This window comes from Schistocerca gregaria, unplaced genomic scaffold (assembly GCF_023897955.1).
Source record: "Schistocerca gregaria isolate iqSchGreg1 unplaced genomic scaffold, iqSchGreg1.2 ptg000850l, whole genome shotgun sequence".
Taxonomy (NCBI): Eukaryota; Metazoa; Arthropoda; class Insecta; order Orthoptera; family Acrididae; genus Schistocerca; species Schistocerca gregaria.
In genome coordinates, this window is record NW_026062212.1 from 111,776 (window position 1) to 132,571 (window position 20,796).

At 45.7% G+C, this 20,796-nt stretch overlaps 24 non-coding genes across 24 annotated transcripts; all 24 read left to right on the forward strand.

Moving 5' to 3' along the window:
* The first annotated feature begins 477 nt into the window (after positions 1-477).
* Positions 478-550, forward strand: Trnar-ccu (transfer RNA arginine (anticodon CCU)). The gene has a single exon. It is a non-coding gene; the product is annotated as a tRNA-Arg (tRNA).
* A 502-nt stretch (positions 551-1,052) lies between these two features.
* On the forward strand, positions 1,053-1,125 carry Trnar-ccu (transfer RNA arginine (anticodon CCU)). The gene has a single exon. It is a non-coding gene; the product is annotated as a tRNA-Arg (tRNA).
* A 502-nt stretch (positions 1,126-1,627) lies between these two features.
* On the forward strand, positions 1,628-1,700 carry Trnar-ccu (transfer RNA arginine (anticodon CCU)). Its single transcript has one exon. It is a non-coding gene; the product is annotated as a tRNA-Arg (tRNA).
* Positions 1,701-2,202: 502 nt separating this feature from the next.
* Trnar-ccu (transfer RNA arginine (anticodon CCU)) lies at positions 2,203-2,275 on the forward strand. The gene has a single exon. It is a non-coding gene; the product is annotated as a tRNA-Arg (tRNA).
* Positions 2,276-2,777: 502 nt separating this feature from the next.
* Positions 2,778-2,850, forward strand: Trnar-ccu (transfer RNA arginine (anticodon CCU)). The gene has a single exon. It is a non-coding gene; the product is annotated as a tRNA-Arg (tRNA).
* A 502-nt stretch (positions 2,851-3,352) lies between these two features.
* Trnar-ccu (transfer RNA arginine (anticodon CCU)) lies at positions 3,353-3,425 on the forward strand. The gene has a single exon. It is a non-coding gene; the product is annotated as a tRNA-Arg (tRNA).
* Positions 3,426-3,927: 502 nt separating this feature from the next.
* Trnar-ccu (transfer RNA arginine (anticodon CCU)) lies at positions 3,928-4,000 on the forward strand. Its single transcript has one exon. It is a non-coding gene; the product is annotated as a tRNA-Arg (tRNA).
* A 502-nt stretch (positions 4,001-4,502) lies between these two features.
* On the forward strand, positions 4,503-4,575 carry Trnar-ccu (transfer RNA arginine (anticodon CCU)). Its single transcript has one exon. It is a non-coding gene; the product is annotated as a tRNA-Arg (tRNA).
* Positions 4,576-5,077: 502 nt separating this feature from the next.
* Trnar-ccu (transfer RNA arginine (anticodon CCU)) lies at positions 5,078-5,150 on the forward strand. Its single transcript has one exon. It is a non-coding gene; the product is annotated as a tRNA-Arg (tRNA).
* Positions 5,151-5,652: 502 nt separating this feature from the next.
* Trnar-ccu (transfer RNA arginine (anticodon CCU)) lies at positions 5,653-5,725 on the forward strand. Its single transcript has one exon. It is a non-coding gene; the product is annotated as a tRNA-Arg (tRNA).
* A 7,067-nt stretch (positions 5,726-12,792) lies between these two features.
* On the forward strand, positions 12,793-12,865 carry Trnar-ccu (transfer RNA arginine (anticodon CCU)). The gene has a single exon. It is a non-coding gene; the product is annotated as a tRNA-Arg (tRNA).
* A 502-nt stretch (positions 12,866-13,367) lies between these two features.
* Trnar-ccu (transfer RNA arginine (anticodon CCU)) lies at positions 13,368-13,440 on the forward strand. Its single transcript has one exon. It is a non-coding gene; the product is annotated as a tRNA-Arg (tRNA).
* Positions 13,441-13,942: 502 nt separating this feature from the next.
* On the forward strand, positions 13,943-14,015 carry Trnar-ccu (transfer RNA arginine (anticodon CCU)). Its single transcript has one exon. It is a non-coding gene; the product is annotated as a tRNA-Arg (tRNA).
* A 502-nt stretch (positions 14,016-14,517) lies between these two features.
* Positions 14,518-14,590, forward strand: Trnar-ccu (transfer RNA arginine (anticodon CCU)). Its single transcript has one exon. It is a non-coding gene; the product is annotated as a tRNA-Arg (tRNA).
* Positions 14,591-15,092: 502 nt separating this feature from the next.
* Trnar-ccu (transfer RNA arginine (anticodon CCU)) lies at positions 15,093-15,165 on the forward strand. Its single transcript has one exon. It is a non-coding gene; the product is annotated as a tRNA-Arg (tRNA).
* Positions 15,166-15,667: 502 nt separating this feature from the next.
* Positions 15,668-15,740, forward strand: Trnar-ccu (transfer RNA arginine (anticodon CCU)). Its single transcript has one exon. It is a non-coding gene; the product is annotated as a tRNA-Arg (tRNA).
* A 502-nt stretch (positions 15,741-16,242) lies between these two features.
* Positions 16,243-16,315, forward strand: Trnar-ccu (transfer RNA arginine (anticodon CCU)). Its single transcript has one exon. It is a non-coding gene; the product is annotated as a tRNA-Arg (tRNA).
* Positions 16,316-16,817: 502 nt separating this feature from the next.
* Positions 16,818-16,890, forward strand: Trnar-ccu (transfer RNA arginine (anticodon CCU)). Its single transcript has one exon. It is a non-coding gene; the product is annotated as a tRNA-Arg (tRNA).
* A 502-nt stretch (positions 16,891-17,392) lies between these two features.
* Trnar-ccu (transfer RNA arginine (anticodon CCU)) lies at positions 17,393-17,465 on the forward strand. Its single transcript has one exon. It is a non-coding gene; the product is annotated as a tRNA-Arg (tRNA).
* Positions 17,466-17,967: 502 nt separating this feature from the next.
* Trnar-ccu (transfer RNA arginine (anticodon CCU)) lies at positions 17,968-18,040 on the forward strand. Its single transcript has one exon. It is a non-coding gene; the product is annotated as a tRNA-Arg (tRNA).
* Positions 18,041-18,542: 502 nt separating this feature from the next.
* Positions 18,543-18,615, forward strand: Trnar-ccu (transfer RNA arginine (anticodon CCU)). Its single transcript has one exon. It is a non-coding gene; the product is annotated as a tRNA-Arg (tRNA).
* Positions 18,616-19,117: 502 nt separating this feature from the next.
* Positions 19,118-19,190, forward strand: Trnar-ccu (transfer RNA arginine (anticodon CCU)). The gene has a single exon. It is a non-coding gene; the product is annotated as a tRNA-Arg (tRNA).
* Positions 19,191-19,692: 502 nt separating this feature from the next.
* Trnar-ccu (transfer RNA arginine (anticodon CCU)) lies at positions 19,693-19,765 on the forward strand. Its single transcript has one exon. It is a non-coding gene; the product is annotated as a tRNA-Arg (tRNA).
* A 502-nt stretch (positions 19,766-20,267) lies between these two features.
* Positions 20,268-20,340, forward strand: Trnar-ccu (transfer RNA arginine (anticodon CCU)). The gene has a single exon. It is a non-coding gene; the product is annotated as a tRNA-Arg (tRNA).
* Positions 20,341-20,796: the final 456 nt, after the last annotated feature.

Genomic DNA, 20,796 nt, shown 5'->3' on the forward strand with positions numbered 1-20,796 from the left:
CTCTCTCACCACGTACAGATGTAATAGTTGAGAAAGTTGGCCTTCCTGAGTGTTTACAGGTATCCCAGATATCACGAAGATATGAAAATATGCACTTACTGACTAGCTGAAACGAAACTACGGCCATTATCAATCGAATTCTTAGCTGCGAAAATGTTTCGAAGCGCGATGGCGCTGCGAAAGGAAACGCTATTTTAAAATTACTTGTTGCTAAACAGTATGACACATATGAATAGTCAGTCAACTGTCTTGTGTGCAGGACTTGGAGTTCAGATACGCTACAGCCTAAGGCGGCAGGTATAAGAATTGCCAGCAGAAAGTAGGTGCATGGACTTCGATACATCTGAGTATGTACATGAACACAAGAAAGGCTCATGCGACGTCCTGACTCTCTGCAGACGTAGGGGAGCGCACCAGGAAGGGTAAACTTCGCAAGTGTTCATTTTAGCAAGCACACCGCCAACACCGCTCCAGCCAGCCTCTGTGGCCTAATGGATAAGGCATCGGTCTCCTAAACCGGGGATTGTGGGTTCGAGTCCCACCAGAGGTACACGTTTTACTCACTGGGGCAAAATCTCTCTCACCACGTACAGATGTAATAGTTGAGAAAGTTGGCCTTCCTGAGTGTTTACAGGTATCCCAGATATCACGAAGATATGAAAATATGCACTTACTGACTAGCTGAAACGAAACTACGGCCATTATCAATCGAATTCTTAGCTGCGAAAATGTTTCGAAGCGCGATGGCGCTGCGAAAGGAAACGCTATTTTAAAATTACTTGTTGCTAAACAGTATGACACATATGAATAGTCAGTCAACTGTCTTGTGTGCAGGACTTGGAGTTCAGATACGCTACAGCCTAAGGCGGCAGGTATAAGAATTGCCAGCAGAAAGTAGGTGCATGGACTTCGATACATCTGAGTATGTACATGAACACAAGAAAGGCTCATGCGACGTCCTGACTCTCTGCAGACGTAGGGGAGCGCACCAGGAAGGGTAAACTTCGCAAGTGTTCATTTTAGCAAGCACACCGCCAACACCGCTCCAGCCAGCCTCTGTGGCCTAATGGATAAGGCATCGGTCTCCTAAACCGGGGATTGTGGGTTCGAGTCCCACCAGAGGTACACGTTTTACTCACTGGGGCAAAATCTCTCTCACCACGTACAGATGTAATAGTTGAGAAAGTTGGCCTTCCTGAGTGTTTACAGGTATCCCAGATATCACGAAGATATGAAAATATGCACTTACTGACTAGCTGAAACGAAACTACGGCCATTATCAATCGAATTCTTAGCTGCGAAAATGTTTCGAAGCGCGATGGCGCTGCGAAAGGAAACGCTATTTTAAAATTACTTGTTGCTAAACAGTATGACACATATGAATAGTCAGTCAACTGTCTTGTGTGCAGGACTTGGAGTTCAGATACGCTACAGCCTAAGGCGGCAGGTATAAGAATTGCCAGCAGAAAGTAGGTGCATGGACTTCGATACATCTGAGTATGTACATGAACACAAGAAAGGCTCATGCGACGTCCTGACTCTCTGCAGACGTAGGGGAGCGCACCAGGAAGGGTAAACTTCGCAAGTGTTCATTTTAGCAAGCACACCGCCAACACCGCTCCAGCCAGCCTCTGTGGCCTAATGGATAAGGCATCGGTCTCCTAAACCGGGGATTGTGGGTTCGAGTCCCACCAGAGGTACACGTTTTACTCACTGGGGCAAAATCTCTCTCACCACGTACAGATGTAATAGTTGAGAAAGTTGGCCTTCCTGAGTGTTTACAGGTATCCCAGATATCACGAAGATATGAAAATATGCACTTACTGACTAGCTGAAACGAAACTACGGCCATTATCAATCGAATTCTTAGCTGCGAAAATGTTTCGAAGCGCGATGGCGCTGCGAAAGGAAACGCTATTTTAAAATTACTTGTTGCTAAACAGTATGACACATATGAATAGTCAGTCAACTGTCTTGTGTGCAGGACTTGGAGTTCAGATACGCTACAGCCTAAGGCGGCAGGTATAAGAATTGCCAGCAGAAAGTAGGTGCATGGACTTCGATACATCTGAGTATGTACATGAACACAAGAAAGGCTCATGCGACGTCCTGACTCTCTGCAGACGTAGGGGAGCGCACCAGGAAGGGTAAACTTCGCAAGTGTTCATTTTAGCAAGCACACCGCCAACACCGCTCCAGCCAGCCTCTGTGGCCTAATGGATAAGGCATCGGTCTCCTAAACCGGGGATTGTGGGTTCGAGTCCCACCAGAGGTACACGTTTTACTCACTGGGGCAAAATCTCTCTCACCACGTACAGATGTAATAGTTGAGAAAGTTGGCCTTCCTGAGTGTTTACAGGTATCCCAGATATCACGAAGATATGAAAATATGCACTTACTGACTAGCTGAAACGAAACTACGGCCATTATCAATCGAATTCTTAGCTGCGAAAATGTTTCGAAGCGCGATGGCGCTGCGAAAGGAAACGCTATTTTAAAATTACTTGTTGCTAAACAGTATGACACATATGAATAGTCAGTCAACTGTCTTGTGTGCAGGACTTGGAGTTCAGATACGCTACAGCCTAAGGCGGCAGGTATAAGAATTGCCAGCAGAAAGTAGGGGCATGGACTTCGATACATCTGAGTATGTACATGAACACAAGAAAGGCTCATGCGACGTCCTGACTCTCTGCAGACGTAGGGGAGCGCACCAGGAAGGGTAAACTTCGCAAGTGTTCATTTTAGCAAGCACACCGCCAACACCGCTCCAGCCAGCCTCTGTGGCCTAATGGATAAGGCATCGGTCTCCTAAACCGGGGATTGTGGGTTCGAGTCCCACCAGAGGTACACGTTTTACTCACTGGGGCAAAATCTCTCTCACCACGTACAGATGTAATAGTTGAGAAAGTTGGCCTTCCTGAGTGTTTACAGGTATCCCAGATATCACGAAGATATGAAAATATGCACTTACTGACTAGCTGAAACGAAACTACGGCCATTATCAATCGAATTCTTAGCTGCGAAAATGTTTCGAAGCGCGATGGCGCTGCGAAAGGAAACGCTATTTTAAAATTACTTGTTGCTAAACAGTATGACACATATGAATAGTCAGTCAACTGTCTTGTGTGCAGGACTTGGAGTTCAGATACGCTACAGCCTAAGGCGGCAGGTATAAGAATTGCCAGCAGAAAGTAGGTGCATGGACTTCGATACATCTGAGTATGTACATGAACACAAGAAAGGCTCATGCGACGTCCTGACTCTCTGCAGACGTAGGGGAGCGCACCAGGAAGGGTAAACTTCGCAAGTGTTCATTTTAGCAAGCACACCGCCAACACCGCTCCAGCCAGCCTCTGTGGCCTAATGGATAAGGCATCGGTCTCCTAAACCGGGGATTGTGGGTTCGAGTCCCACCAGAGGTACACGTTTTACTCACTGGGGCAAAATCTCTCTCACCACGTACAGATGTAATAGTTGAGAAAGTTGGCCTTCCTGAGTGTTTACAGGTATCCCAGATATCACGAAGATATGAAAATATGCACTTACTGACTAGCTGAAACGAAACTACGGCCATTATCAATCGAATTCTTAGCTGCGAAAATGTTTCGAAGCGCGATGGCGCTGCGAAAGGAAACGCTATTTTAAAATTACTTGTTGCTAAACAGTATGACACATATGAATAGTCAGTCAACTGTCTTGTGTGCAGGACTTGGAGTTCAGATACGCTACAGCCTAAGGCGGCAGGTATAAGAATTGCCAGCAGAAAGTAGGTGCATGGACTTCGATACATCTGAGTATGTACATGAACACAAGAAAGGCTCATGCGACGTCCTGACTCTCTGCAGACGTAGGGGAGCGCACCAGGAAGGGTAAACTTCGCAAGTGTTCATTTTAGCAAGCACACCGCCAACACCGCTCCAGCCAGCCTCTGTGGCCTAATGGATAAGGCATCGGTCTCCTAAACCGGGGATTGTGGGTTCGAGTCCCACCAGAGGTACACGTTTTACTCACTGGGGCAAAATCTCTCTCACCACGTACAGATGTAATAGTTGAGAAAGTTGGCCTTCCTGAGTGTTTACAGGTATCCCAGATATCACGAAGATATGAAAATATGCACTTACTGACTAGCTGAAACGAAACTACGGCCATTATCAATCGAATTCTTAGCTGCGAAAATGTTTCGAAGCGCGATGGCGCTGCGAAAGGAAACGCTATTTTAAAATTACTTGTTGCTAAACAGTATGACACATATGAATAGTCAGTCAACTGTCTTGTGTGCAGGACTTGGAGTTCAGATACGCTACAGCCTAAGGCGGCAGGTATAAGAATTGCCAGCAGAAAGTAGGTGCATGGACTTCGATACATCTGAGTATGTACATGAACACAAGAAAGGCTCATGCGACGTCCTGACTCTCTGCAGACGTAGGGGAGCGCACCAGGAAGGGTAAACTTCGCAAGTGTTCATTTTAGCAAGCACACCGCCAACACCGCTCCAGCCAGCCTCTGTGGCCTAATGGATAAGGCATCGGTCTCCTAAACCGGGGATTGTGGGTTCGAGTCCCACCAGAGGTACACGTTTTACTCACTGGGGCAAAATCTCTCTCACCACGTACAGATGTAATAGTTGAGAAAGTTGGCCTTCCTGAGTGTTTACAGGTATCCCAGATATCACGAAGATATGAAAATATGCACTTACTGACTAGCTGAAACGAAACTACGGCCATTATCAATCGAATTCTTAGCTGCGAAAATGTTTCGAAGCGCGATGGCGCTGCGAAAGGAAACGCTATTTTAAAATTACTTGTTGCTAAACAGTATGACACATATGAATAGTCAGTCAACTGTCTTGTGTGCAGGACTTGGAGTTCAGATACGCTACAGCCTAAGGCGGCAGGTATAAGAATTGCCAGCAGAAAGTAGGTGCATGGACTTCGATACATCTGAGTATGTACATGAACACAAGAAAGGCTCATGCGACGTCCTGACTCTCTGCAGACGTAGGGGAGCGCACCAGGAAGGGTAAACTTCGCAAGTGTTCATTTTAGCAAGCACACCGCCAACACCGCTCCAGCCAGCCTCTGTGGCCTAATGGATAAGGCATCGGTCTCCTAAACCGGGGATTGTGGGTTCGAGTCCCACCAGAGGTACACGTTTTACTCACTGGGGCAAAATCTCTCTCACCACGTACAGATGTAATAGTTGAGAAAGTTGGCCTTCCTGAGTGTTTACAGGTATCCCAGATATCACGAAGATATGAAAATATGCACTTACTGACTAGCTGAAACGAAACTACGGCCATTATCAATCGAATTCTTAGCTGCGAAAATGTTTCGAAGCGCGATGGCGCTGCGAAAGGAAACGCTATTTTAAAATTACTTGTTGCTAAACAGTATGACACATATGAATAGTCAGTCAACTGTCTTGTGTGCAGGACTTGGAGTTCAGATACGCTACAGCCTAAGGCGGCAGGTATAAGAATTGCCAGCAGAAAGTAGGTGCATGGACTTCGATACATCTGAGTATGTACATGAACACAAGAAAGGCTCATGCGACGTCCTGACTCTCTGCAGACGTAGGGGAGCGCACCAGGAAGGGTAAACTTCGCAAGTGTTCATTTTAGCAAGCACACCGCCAACACCGCTCCAGCCAGCCTCTGTGGCCTAATGGATAAGGCATCGGTCTCCTAAACCGGGGATTGTGGGTTCGAGTCCCACCAGAGGTACACGTTTTACTCACTGGGGCAAAATCTCTCTCACCACGTACAGATGTAATAGTTGAGAAAGTTGGCCTTCCTGAGTGTTTACAGGTATCCCAGATATCACGAAGATATGAAAATATGCACTTACTGACTAGCTGAAACGAAACTACGGCCATTATCAATCGAATTCTTAGCTGCGAAAATGTTTCGAAGCGCGATGGCGCTGCGAAAGGAAACGCTATTTTAAAATTACTTGTTGCTAAACAGTATGACACATATGAATAGTCAGTCAACTGTCTTGTGTGCAGGACTTGGAGTTCAGATACGCTACAGCCTAAGGCGGCAGGTATAAGAATTGCCAGCAGAAAGTAGGTGCATGGACTTCGATACATCTGAGTATGTACATGAACACAAGAAAGGCTCATGCGACGTCCTGACTCTCTGCAGACGTAGGGGAGCGCACCAGGAAGGGTAAACTTCGCAAGTGTTCATTTTAGCAAGCACACCGCCAACACCGCTCCAGCCAGCCTCTGTGGCCTAATGGATGTCTGCCTGCAGCGGCGGTGGCGAGCGGTTCGTCGTGCTGTGCTTCGCTCTGCGGCTGGCTTTGTTTACATCCGCTGTGTAAGTCTGTGCGTTTTCGCCGGCGCTTCGCAGTAGTTAGATATTCTGTCAACGTTCGAAAATGCAGTAATGGCTCAACTTAGTAGAAAGGACACTCTGAAATTTACCTTTGATCGACGTTTTGCTCGACCTAAATCTTTCGAAATTGAGGATTGGTTAGAGGAAGTTGTTCAAGTTCCGTTTGAAGATACTGTTGGTTTTCACTTGTCAATTGTGAGTAGTGTGATGTACTTGAAGCTGAAAACCCCTGAGTTATGCGAACGAGTTGTCAATAATACCGGTGGTAAGCTTAAGTTTAAACACAGTGATGGAAATATTGGCGAAGTTACTGTCGATCATGTGGGACTTGGTATTCGAACAATTCGAATTTTTGAGCTACCCTTTGAAGTTCCTACAGATGCGATCAATCTTGTTATTGCACCCTTTGGGAAGGTCCTCAGTAATTTTGCAGAAAAATGGTCCGGTGCTCACAAATATCCGGTTTTGAACGGTGTCAGGCAGTTGAAGGTGGACTTATTACGACATATTCCGTCTTACATTAACGTTTGCGGTTATCGAGGTATCGTCATTTATGATGGTCAACCACGAACGTGTGCAGCTTGCAATTCTCCAGGTCATATTCGTTCTGAATGTATTCAAAGACGTGTTGTGCAGCTGCCGACAGGTGAACCGGTGAAGTCCGCGGAGATGACTATTTTGTCCACCACTTACGCTTCGGTGGCTCGCGACCAACCGACCGACCAACTGCCCATGGATACCGAAGTAGACATTCGCCCCCAACCAACCCTTCCTCCAACGGCCGAGCAACTTGTTGACATTTCTGAGCGACAAGAGCAACACCTGAGTGTGAGTGACGTGGTTGATTCCGTAGCGCAGTCCCCGACTCTGTCAACAGAACAAAATTCCACCTCCTCAGAGACGCAGGTCAGGACTGTGACTGCTGAATGTCGTTCCCCACAACCCCACCATGAAATCTCGGATTCCGATGAGCGTTGTCCACCTGCTAAATCCCCGCGGAAGAACAAGAAACGCAGAATCGCCCGCCAGGGTGCGGAAGAGGCGGCGGCGTCGTTGCGGGGAAAGGTGCAGCAAATCATGGACAAAGTCAGTGCAAAATCACCAGAATCCTCCCGACAACAGGCGCTAACTTCTGCACACCTGCGGGATGAAGATCGTGCAATCACGCTAACTGAGCCCTCTCGCGATGCTACCGGCCAGGTGTCTCCCATGTGCAGTGACGATGTTGATCATTGTTTAAAAGAACAACGACAACATCATCCTCTTGCGTCCAAGAACCCCAGCACTATAGACTGGGCGGCGGAACCAGAGGTCGAACACATGGACGCTGATGCAACTGATATTCCAGTCACTTCCCGATTTCCCGAACAGCCTTCTACGGCAGTAGAACCGGCACATGATGATAAGTTACTGGATCCACGGCAGGCAAACAAAGAAGAGGACTCTGACTTCTTTTAAAACGGCGCCGATTCCTTCTTACTCTCGTAAGAGCGTGAATGACTGATCAGCAGGCGTATAAAATTGGTACATTAAATATAAATAAAATCCGCAGTTCCCTCAAACTCGACAACATCGTAGACCTCTTATACGCCGCCGACATTGATATCCTCTTGCTTCAGGAGGTCGCCGACATTGCTTTGAACCACATTCCCGGTTATAATGTGACGGCCAATCCGGGACACGGTTCCGATTTAGGCACCGCTATTCTCACGAAAGAAGGAATTATCGTCCAAAATGTAGAACGACTCATAAGTTGTAGGGGAATTGGCGTGACTATCAAAAATGTTAGACTCCTAAATCTGTATGCACCATCCGGCTCAACTAATAGGCGACGCCGAGCGGACTTTTTCAAGGAAGAAATACTTCCGCTTTTTGCAACACAATATGACCACCTAATATTGGCGGGAGATTTTAACTGTGTACTTAACGCCAAAGATCAGACGCCGCATTTCAATAAATCGATTGAATTAGAACAGATCGTCAAGGATTTACGTTTAGTCGATACGTGGGAGCACAAGTTTGGTACAACACCTGGTTTTACTCACGTCACGAATCATTCAGCGAGTAGATTGGACCGCATTTACGTATCGGACACTCTCAGACAGCGAATTTTACAAACTGAGGTCTGGCCAACCAGTTTCTCCGACCATGCGGCTTATATTTGCACGCTGAATTTGGGGAAACAGGAAACCTACCGAGGCAAAGGACTATGGAAACTAAATGTTGCACATTTAGACGATCCTGAATGCAGAGAAGCCTTCACTCGAGCGTGGAATGAAAGTGAAGCCAAATTCAGTACGTACGGCTCGGCATTGCAATGGTGGCTCGAATGCGCTAAACCGAAAATTCGTAAATCCATGATACAATATTCCCGGAATAAGAACTGGTGGTTTAAGAGAACGATGGAGTTTTATTATCAATGTCTTCGAGACTTATATACTCTTGATGCCACTGTGATTGACAACTACCCCCGCATTAAAAGACTGCAAGCAAAAATATTACTTTTGAAACGAAAACAGATGGAAGGTTACAAAATTAGAGGTCGGGTTTCGACTATGGCAAAAGGCGAACAGCCATCCATTTATCACCTGATACGTGAAACTAAACGAGCACGGACAAAGATCTTAACTGAACTACAATCCGAAGACGGCACGATTCTAACTCGGCAACACGATATCAGAGACGCCGTTCAAACTTATTACACTGACTTGATGTCCAATAAACCTACCGACGACGAAGCCCTTGCAGAGTTCCGGAGCAGCTTAACGCACAGGCTTCGCCCTGCGGATGTAGCCGAACTCGTCACCGATGTAACGGAAAATGAACTGGAAGATGTGGTGTTCCACAGTCCAAAAAACAAATCTCCCGGATGTGACGGTCTCCCGGTGGAACTTTATCAAGTCTTCTGGCCACAACTGAAGACAAAGCTGACGGTGCTCTGCAACGAACTTCTCCAACCGGACATGCCCATTCCTCCGCCATTCAGTGAAGGACTTGTGGTCTTACTCCCGAAACGGACGAGCAATAACACCGTCGCAACTTTGCGACCCATTACGTTGCTCAACAGCGACTACAAAATTTTTGCTCGCATTCTCGCAACGAGAATGAAAACTGTGATGCATACCGTCATTGGATCACATCAAACGAGTGTTGGAAAGGACAGAGCTATATATCAGACATTATCAGACTATCGAGATGTGATTTCTGTTGCGGACGCTTGCAAAATCCGATGTGCTATCGTAACTTTAGATTTCGCACAGGCTTTCGACAGAGTGAACCATCCTTACCTTTTCCAGATAATGCAGACTCTGGGTTTTCCTCCGCAGTTCATCAGCATCATACAGAAATTGTTACGGAATAGTACATCCAAACTTGTCGTTAACGGTCAGCCAAGTCGCGCCGTCCCGATAAACAGTTCTGTTAGGCAGGGCTGCCCTATGTCGATGGCGCTGTTTGCCATTGCGATCGAACCGCTGCTAGTCACCTTGACGGAACGTTTACAAGGACTCCACATACACGGGCAGAAGATAGTGTGCCGAGCTTACGCTGATGATGTTACCTTCCTAGCTATGAATGTCAATGAGGTCGAGAGGGGTCTCCTGATCATCTCACAATATGAAAAGGCATCTGGTGCGAAACTGCACTGGACGAAATCAGGGATCATGAACGTTGGGCAAGGCATAGGCGCGATCGGTCATGGCCAGCTTAAAGAGATCACTAGGATGACGTGTCTCGGTGTCGATTTTCGGAACACCATCCGCCACACCATTGCCGCCAATTATAAGCAATTGCTCAACAAAATTCGTGCTTGTGCGAAGTTACATAGCGTCAGGAAATTGGACGAGCTTCAAAAGGTTGAATTGGCCAATATTTATATCACTGCCAAAATCAATTATGTGGCTCAAGTTTTGCCCATCCCCACCGATATAGCCAAATGCATGCTGTCCGCGCTTGGACACTTTGTATGTCGTGGCCAGATCTTTAAAGTTCGATATGACACCTTGACACTCCCAACGCGAGATGGCGGACTCAGTCTCACAGATGTACACAAAAAAGCGAAAGCTCTTTATTTCTGCAAAACTTACAAGCTATGGAAACAGTCACCGACCAGTCTGACCGCTCTTGTCCTGAATGAAATCGCACCGACTGATCTTCAACCGCCAATTGATGTGCACCATATACCGACTGCGCTCTATCACTTCAAGAGTTTTCTCTTAGAGTATAGTTATGTCCATACAACAGTCTCTGAAAAGAATTTGACGACAGTTAAGGCAATCTACAACTCCTTTGTGGCAACTAAATCACGGAATGTTATCGAACAAAAATTTCCAAACTACAACTGGGACGCGACGTGGCAAAACATCCACAGCCCCTACTTACCTTCGCAAGTAAAGGCGACGTGGTACGCTGCCGTCAATAGAAAAATCCCGACGCAGTCCAGGCTTCATGCAATTCATTTGCAGGACTCGCCAATGTGTGTCACGTGTAATCTCATAGACAGCGAAGAACACCGTTTCGTCTGTGGTACCACGAAAGATATATGGGGTTACGCCCGACAGAAACTGTCGAGCATCAAGAGGACCTCACCATCTGCGATAACGCCAGCTGACTTTCTCAACCCTGAAGCAATCCCATTTCCCAGGACAAAGCGGAATGCTGTCAACTGGATAATAGGTCACACAGTGCACTATATTTTTAGTACTGGCGATAAGAACAAAGACGATTTCGTTCTATACCTGACCCTGCAGCACAGCATGATCGCACGCGAACGTAACTACAAGGCGACCTTTGCCAACTTTTTAAGCAAGACCATTGTGTGATATGCGATTCGACACCCGACCCGTCAGTCTTGCCATGACGGGGAACGTAATATTTAAAGAACGCCCGAAACTATACCACGAGACATGAATGCATGTTTAACCTTCTTTCGAAGTAAGGCGAAACCGACTATTCGCTACATCATTGAGGAGCAGCAGAGGACAATAACAGACGAAAGATGTGAAGACAACACTAGAGAAAAAAACAAACACTTTTCGTTTTCTTATATTTTGCACCAACAAAGGAGAAGATTCCTTTTTAATCACTTATTTCTTATTTATTTATTTATTAATCCTAACCAGAAAAGGTACTTTAGTTCGACACTGCTTAACATAGTTGATAGTGTCATCATTTTTTTTTTTTTTTTTTGCCGTTAACGCCTCACTCACCTAGAAGAAATGGATTGAGTTCTGGTGGAAGAATGGATCCCTTCTGGAAGATCCTCATAAAAAAAAAAAAAAAAAAAAAGAGGAAAAAAAAAAGTGGTTCAAACAAAATTATAAATAAAAAATAAAAAAAATTAAAAAAATTTTACATATACAAATGGGTGACTGGTATGGGGGCGACATCGAGACCAGGCCTCAGGATTCTTGACCCCTGCCCTCTTTGCCGCCGCCTGCCTGCCACTACTTCATTAAAAAAAAAAAAAAAAAAAAAAAAAAAAAAAAAGTGGCTAGGATACCTGGCTCTCACCCAGGAATATATATAAAACTAAAAAAAAAAAAAAAAAAAAAAAAAAAAAAAAAAAAAAAAAGAAGTCGGTAAAAAAAAAAAAAAAAAAAAAAAAAAAAAAAAAAAAAAAGTGGTAGAGCACTGCTCTAATGAACCAGGAAAGAAAAAAAAAAAAAAAAAAAAAAAAAAAAAAAAAAAAAAAAAAAAAAAAGTTGGTCTAGGGAAAAAAAAAAAAAAAAAAAAAAAAAAAAAAAACAAAAAAAAAAAAAAAAAAAAAAAATGGATAAGGCGTCGGACTTCGGATCTGAAGATTACAGGTTCGAATGTTGTCACCCTCGGTTTTTTTCCAGTTCTGAAAAAGAAACATACCGTTTTAAAAAAAAAAAAAAAAAAAAAAAATGGATAAGGCATCGGTCTCCTAAACCGGGGATTGTGGGTTCGAGTCCCACCAGAGGTACACATTTTACTCACTGGGGCAAAATCTCTCTCACCACGTACAGATGTAATAGTTGAGAAAGTTGGCCTTCCTGAGTGTTTACAGGTATCCCAGATATCACGAAGATATGAAAATATGCACTTACTGACTAGCTGAAACGAAACTACGGCCATTATCAATCGAATTCTTAGCTGCGAAAATGTTTCGAAGCGCGATGGCGCTGCGAAAGGAAACGCTATTTTAAAATTACTTGTTGCTAAACAGTATGACACATATGAATAGTCAGTCAACTGTCTTGTGTGCAGGACTTGGAGTTCAGATACGCTACAGCCTAAGGCGGCAGGTATAAGAATTGCCAGCAGAAAGTAGGTGCATGGACTTCGATACATCTGAGTATGTACATGAACACAAGAAAGGCTCATGCGACGTCCTGACTCTCTGCCGACGTAGGGGAGCGCACCAGGAAGGGTAAACTTCGCAAGTGTTCATTTTAGCAAGCACACCGCCAACACCGCTCCAGCCAGCCTCTGTGGCCTAATGGATAAGGCATCGGTCTCCTAAACCGGGGATTGTGGGTTCGAGTCCCACCAGAGGTACACGTTTTACTCACTGGGGCAAAATCTCTCTCACCACGTACAGATGTAATAGTTGAGAAAGTTGGCCTTCCTGAGTGTTTACAGGTATCCCAGATATCACGAAGATATGAAAATATGCACTTACTGACTAGCTGAAACGAAACTACGGCCATTATCAATCGAATTCTTAGCTGCGAAAATGTTTCGAAGCGCGATGGCGCTGCGAAAGGAAACGCTATTTTAAAATTACTTGTTGCTAAACAGTATGACACATATGAATAGTCAGTCAACTGTCTTGTGTGCAGGACTTGGAGTTCAGATACGCTACAGCCTAAGGCGGCAGGTATAAGAATTGCCAGCAGAAAGTAGGTGCATGGACTTCGATACATCTGAGTATGTACATGAACACAAGAAAGGCTCATGCGACGTCCTGACTCTCTGCAGACGTAGGGGAGCGCACCAGGAAGGGTAAACTTCGCAAGTGTTCATTTTAGCAAGCACACCGCCAACACCGCTCCAGCCAGCCTCTGTGGCCTAATGGATAAGGCATCGGTCTCCTAAACCGGGGATTGTGGGTTCGAGTCCCACCAGAGGTACACGTTTTACTCACTGGGGCAAAATCTCTCTCACCACGTACAGATGTAATAGTTGAGAAAGTTGGCCTTCCTGAGTGTTTACAGGTATCCCAGATATCACGAAGATATGAAAATATGCACTTACTGACTAGCTGAAACGAAACTACGGCCATTATCAATCGAATTCTTAGCTGCGAAAATGTTTCGAAGCGCGATGGCGCTGCGAAAGGAAACGCTATTTTAAAATTACTTGTTGCTAAACAGTATGACACATATGAATAGTCAGTCAACTGTCTTGTGTGCAGGACTTGGAGTTCAGATACGCTACAGCCTAAGGCGGCAGGTATAAGAATTGCCAGCAGAAAGTAGGTGCATGGACTTCGATACATCTGAGTATGTACATGAACACAAGAAAGGCTCATGCGACGTCCTGACTCTCTGCAGACGTAGGGGAGCGCACCAGGAAGGGTAAACTTCGCAAGTGTTCATTTTAGCAAGCACACCGCCAACACCGCTCCAGCCAGCCTCTGTGGCCTAATGGATAAGGCATCGGTCTCCTAAACCGGGGATTGTGGGTTCGAGTCCCACCAGAGGTACACGTTTTACTCACTGGGGCAAAATCTCTCTCACCACGTACAGATGTAATAGTTGAGAAAGTTGGCCTTCCTGAGTGTTTACAGGTATCCCAGATATCACGAAGATATGAAAATATGCACTTACTGACTAGCTGAAACGAAACTACGGCCATTATCAATCGAATTCTTAGCTGCGAAAATGTTTCGAAGCGCGATGGCGCTGCGAAAGGAAACGCTATTTTAAAATTACTTGTTGCTAAACAGTATGACACATATGAATAGTCAGTCAACTGTCTTGTGTGCAGGACTTGGAGTTCAGATACGCTACAGCCTAAGGCGGCAGGTATAAGAATTGCCAGCAGAAAGTAGGTGCATGGACTTCGATACATCTGAGTATGTACATGAACACAAGAAAGGCTCATGCGACGTCCTGACTCTCTGCAGACGTAGGGGAGCGCACCAGGAAGGGTAAACTTCGCAAGTGTTCATTTTAGCAAGCACACCGCCAACACCGCTCCAGCCAGCCTCTGTGGCCTAATGGATAAGGCATCGGTCTCCTAAACCGGGGATTGTGGGTTCGAGTCCCACCAGAGGTACACGTTTTACTCACTGGGGCAAAATCTCTCTCACCACGTACAGATGTAATAGTTGAGAAAGTTGGCCTTCCTGAGTGTTTACAGGTATCCCAGATATCACGAAGATATGAAAATATGCACTTACTGACTAGCTGAAACGAAACTACGGCCATTATCAATCGAATTCTTAGCTGCGAAAATGTTTCGAAGCGCGATGGCACTGCGAAAGGAAACGCTATTTTAAAATTACTTGTTGCTAAACAGTATGACACATATGAATAGTCAGTCAACTGTCTTGTGTGCAGGACTTGGAGTTCAGATACGCTACAGCCTAAGGCGGCAGGTATAAGAATTGCCAGCAGAAAGTAGGTGCATGGACTTCGATACATCTGAGTATGTACATGAACACAAGAAAGGCTCATGCGACGTCCTGACTCTCTGCAGACGTAGGGGAGCGCACCAGGAAGGGTAAACTTCGCAAGTGTTCATTTTAGCAAGCACACCGCCTACACCGCTCCAGCCAGCCTCTGTGGCCTAATGGATAAGGCATCGGTCTCCTAAACTGGGGATTGTGGGTTCGAGTCCCACCAGAGGTACACGTTTTACTCACTGGGGCAAAATCTCTCTCACCACGTACAGATGTAATAGTTGAGAAAGTTGGCCTTCCTGAGTGTTTACAGGTATCCCAGATATCACGAAGATATGAAAATATGCACTTACTGACTAGCTGAAACGAAACTACGGCCATTATCAATCGAATTCTTAGCTGCGAAAATGTTTCGAAGCGCGATGGCGCTGCGAAAGGAAACGCTATTTTAAAATTACTTGTTGCTAAACAGTATGACACATATGAATAGTCAGTCAACTGTCTTGTGTGCAGGACTTGGAGTTCAGATACGCTACAGCCTAAGGCGGCAGGTATAAGAATTGCCAGCAGAAAGTAGGTGCATGGACTTCGATACATCTGAGTATGTACATGAACACAAGAAAGGCTCATGCGACGTCCTGACTCTCTGCAGACGTAGGGGAGCGCACCAGGAAGGGTAAACTTCGCAAGTGTTCATTTTAGCAAGCACACCACCAACACCGCTCCAGCCAGCCTCTGTGGCCTAATGGATAAGGCATCGGTCTCCTAAACCGGGGATTGTGGGTTCGAGTCCCACCAGAGGTACACGTTTTACTCACTGGGGCAAAATCTCTCTCACCACGTACAGATGTAATAGTTGAGAAAGTTGGCCTTCCTGAGTGTTTACAGGTATCCCAGATATCACGAAGATATGAAAATATGCACTTACTGACTAGCTGAAACGAAACTACGGCCATTATCAATCGAATTCTTAGCTGCGAAAATGTTTCGAAGCGCGATGGCGCTGCGAAAGGAAACGCTATTTTAAAATTACTTGTTGCTAAACAGTATGACACATATGAATAGTCAGTCAACTGTCTTGTGTGCAGGACTTGGAGTTCAGATACGCTACAGCCTAAGGCGGCAGGTATAAGAATTGCCAGCAGAAAGTAGGTGCATGGACTTCGATACATCTGAGTATGTACATGAACACAAGAAAGGCTCATGCGACGTCCTGACTCTCTGCAGACGTAGGGGAGCGCACCAGGAAGGGTAAACTTCGCAAGTGTTCATTTTAGCAAGCACACCGCCAACACCGCTCCAGCCAGCCTCTGTGGCCTAATGGATAAGGCATCGGTCTCCTAAACCGGGGATTGTGGGTTCGAGTCCCACCAGAGGTACACGTTTTACTCACTGGGGCAAAATCTCTCTCACCACGTACAGATGTAATAGTTGAGAAAGTTGGCCTTCTTGAGTGTTTACAGGTATCCCAGATATCACGAAGATATGAAAATATGCACTTACTGACTAGCTGAAACGAAACTACGGCCATTATCAATCGAATTCTTAGCTGCGAAAATGTTTCGAAGCGCGATGGCGCTGCGAAAGGAAACGCTATTTTAAAATTACTTGTTGCTAAACAGTATGACACATATGAATAGTCAGTCAACTGTCTTGTGTGCAGGACTTGGAGTTCAGATACGCTACAGCCTAAGGCGGCAGGTATAAGAATTGCCAGCAGAAAGTAGGTGCATGGACTTCGATACATCTGAGTATGTACATGAACACAAGAAAGGCTCATGCGACGTCCTGACTCTCTGCAGACGTAGGGGAGCGCACCAGGAAGGGTAAACTTCGCAAGTGTTCATTTTAGCAAGCACACCGCCAACACCGCTCCAGCCAGCCTCTGTGGCCTAATGGATAAGGCATCGGTCTCCTAAACCGGGGATTGTGGGTTCGAGTCCCATCAGAGGTACACGTTTTACTCACTGGGGCAAAATCTCTCTCACCACGTACAGATGTAATAGTTGAGAAAGTTGGCCTTCCTGAGTGTTTACAGGTATCCCAGATATCACGAAGATATGAAAATATGCACTTACTGACTAGCTGAAACGAAACTACGGCCATTATCAATCGAATTCTTAGCTGCGAAAATGTTTCGAAGCGCGATGGCGCTGCGAAAGGAAACGCTATTTTAAAATTACTTGTTGCTAAACAGTATGACACATATGAATAGTCAGTCAACTGTCTTGTGTGCAGGACTTGGAGTTCAGATACGCTACAGCCTAAGGCGGCAGGTATAAGAATTGCCAGCAGAAAGTAGGTGCATGGACTTCGATACATCTGAGTATGTACATGAACACAAGAAAGGCTCATGCGACGTCCTGACTCTCTGCAGACGTAGGGGAGCGCACCAGGAAGGGTAAACTTCGCAAGTGTTCATTTTAGCAAGCACACCGCCAACACCGCTCCAGCCAGCCTCTGTGGCCTAATGGATAAGGCATCGGTCTCCTAAACCGGGGATTGTGGGTTCGAGTCCCACCAGAGGTACACGTTTTACTCACTGGGGCAAAATCTCTCTCACCACGTACAGATGTAATAGTTGAGAAAGTTGGCCTTCCTGAGTGTTTACAGGTATCCCAGATATCACGAAGATATGAAAATATGCACTTACTGACTAGCTGAAACGAAACTACGGCCATTATCAATCGAATTCTTAGCTGCGAAAATGTTTCGAAGCGCGATGGCGCTGCGAAAGGAAACGCTATTTTAAAATTACTTGTTGCTAAACAGTATGACACATATGAATAGTCAGTCAACTGTCTTGTGTGCAGGACTTGGAGTTCAGATACGCTACAGCCTAAGGCGGCAGGTATAAGAATTGCCAGCAGAAAGTAGGTGCATGGACTTCGATACATCTGAGTATGTACATGAACACAAGAAAGGCTCATGCGACGTCCTGACTCTCTGCAGACGTAGGGGAGCGCACCAGGAAGGGTAAACTTCGCAAGTGTTCATTTTAGCAAGCACACCGCCAACACCGCTCCAGCCAGCCTCTGTGGCCTAATGGATAAGGCATCGGTCTCCTAAACCGGGGATTGTGGGTTCGAGTCCCACCAGAGGTACACGTTTTACTCACTGGGGCAAAATCTCTCTCACCACGTACAGATGTAATAGTTGAGAAAGTTGGCCTTCCTGAGTGTTTACAGGTATCCCAGATATCACGAAGATATGAAAATATGCACTTACTGACTAGCTGAAACGAAACTACGGCCATTATCAATCGAATTCTTAGCTGCGAAAATGTTTCGAAGCGCGATGGCGCTGCGAAAGGAAACGCTATTTTAAAATTACTTGTTGCTAAACAGTATGACACATATGAATAGTCAGTCAACTGTCTTGTGTGCAGGACTTGGAGTTCAGATACGCTACAGCCTAAGGCGGCAGGTATAAGAATTGCCAGCAGAAAGTAGGTGCATGGACTTCGATACATCTGAGTATGTACATGAACACAAGAAAGGCTCATGCGACGTCCTGACTCTCTGCAGACGTAGGGGAGCGCACCAGGAAGGGTAAACTTCGCAAGTGTTCATTTTAGCAAGCACACCGCCAACACCGCTCCAGCCAGCCTCTGTGGCCTAATGGATAAGGCATCGGTCTCCTAAACCGGGGATTGTGGGTTCGAGTCCCACCAGAGGTACACGTTTTACTCACTGGGGCAAAATCTCTCTCACCACGTACAGATGTAATAGTTGAGAAAGTTGGCCTTCCTGAGTGTTTACAGGTATCCCAGATATCACGAAGATATGAAAATATGCACTTACTGACTAGCTGAAACGAAACTATGGCCATTATCAATCGAATTCTTAGCTGCGAAAGTGTTTCGAAGCGCGATGGCGCTGCGAAAGGAAACGCTATTTTAAAATTACTTGTTGCTAAACAGTATGACACATATGAATAGTCAGTCAACTGTCTTGTGTGCAGGACTTGGAGTTCAGATACGCTACAGCCTAAGGCGGCAGGTATAAGAATTGCCAGCAGAAAGTAGGTGCATGGACTTCGATACATCTGAGTATGTACATGAACACAAGAAAGGCTCATGCGACGTCCTGACTCTCTGCAGACGTAGGGGAGCGCACCAGGAAGGGTAAACTTCGCAAGTGTTCATTTTAGCAAGCACACCGCCAACACCGCTCCAGCCAGCCTCTGTGGCCTAATGGATAAGGCATCGGTCTCCTAAACCGGGGATTGTGGGTTCGAGTCCCACCAGAGGTACATGTTTTACTCACTGGGGCAAAATCTCTCTCACCACGTACAGATGTAATAGTTGAGAAAGTTGGCCTTCCTGAGTGTTTACAGGTATCCCAGATATCACGAAGATATGAAAATATGCACTTACTGACTAGCTGAAACGAAACTACGGCCATTATCAATCGAATTCTTAGCTGCGAAAATGTTTCGAAGCGCGATGGCGCTGCGAAAGGAAACGCTATTTTAAAATTACTTGTTGCTAAACAGTATGACACATATGAATAGTCAGTCAACTGTCTTGTGTGCAGGACTTGGAGTTCAGATACGCTACAGCCTAAGGCGGCAGGTATAAGAATTGCCAGCAGAAAGTAGGTGCATGGACTTCGATACATCTGAGTATGTACATGAACACAAGAAAGGCTCATGCGACGTCCTGACTCTCTGCAGACGTAGGGGAGCGCACCAGGAAGGGTAAACTTCGCAAGTGTTCATTTTAGCAAGCACACCGCCTACACCGCTCCAGCCAGCCTCTGTGGCCTAATGGATAAGGCATCGGTCTCCTAAACTGGGGATTGTGGGTTCGAGTCCCACCAGAGGTACACGTTTTACTCACTGGGGCAAAATCTCTCTCACCACGTACAGATGTAATAGTTGAGAAAGTTGGCCTTCCTGAGTGTTTACAGGTATCCCAGATATCACGAAGATATGAAAATATGCACTTACTGACTAGCTGAAACGAAACTACGGCCATTATCAATCGAATTCTTAGCTGCGAAAATGTTTCGAAGCGCGATGGCGCTGCGAAAGGAAACGCTATTTTAAAATTACTTGTTGCTAAACAGTATGACACATATGAATAGTCAGTCAACTGTCTTGTGTGCAGGACTTGGAGTTCAGATACGCTACAGCCTAAGGCGGCAGGTATAAGAATTGCCAGCAGAAAGTAGGTGCATGGACTTCGATACATCTGAGTATGTACATGAACACAAGAAAGGCTCATGCGACGTCCTGACTCTCTGCAGACGTAGGGGAGCGCACCAGGAAGGGTAAACTTCGCAAGTGTTCATTTTAGCAAGCACACCACCAACACCGCTCCAGCCAGCCTCTGTGGCCTAATGGATAAGGCATCGGTCTCCTAAACCGGGGATTGTGGGTTCGAGTCCCACCAGAGGTACACGTTTTACTCACTGGGGCAAAATCTCTCTCACCACGTACAGATGTAATAGTTGAGAAAGTTGGCCTTCCTGAGTGTTTACAGGTATCCCAGATATCACGAAGATATGAAAATATGCACTTACTGACTAGCTGAAACGAAACTACGGCCATTATCAATCGAATTCTTAGCTGCGAAAATGTTTCGAAGCGCGATGGCGCTGCGAAAGGAAACGCTATTTTAAAATTACTTGTTGCTAAACAGTATGACACATATGAATAGTCAGTCAACTGTCTTGTGTGCAGGACTTGGAGTTCAGATACGCTACAGCCTAAGGCGGCAGGTATAAGAATTGCCAGCAGAAAGTAGGTGCATGGACTTCGATACATCTGAGTATGTACATGAACACAAGAAAGGCTCATGCGACGTCCTGACTCTCTGCAGACGTAGGGGAGCGCACCAGGAAGGGTAAACTTC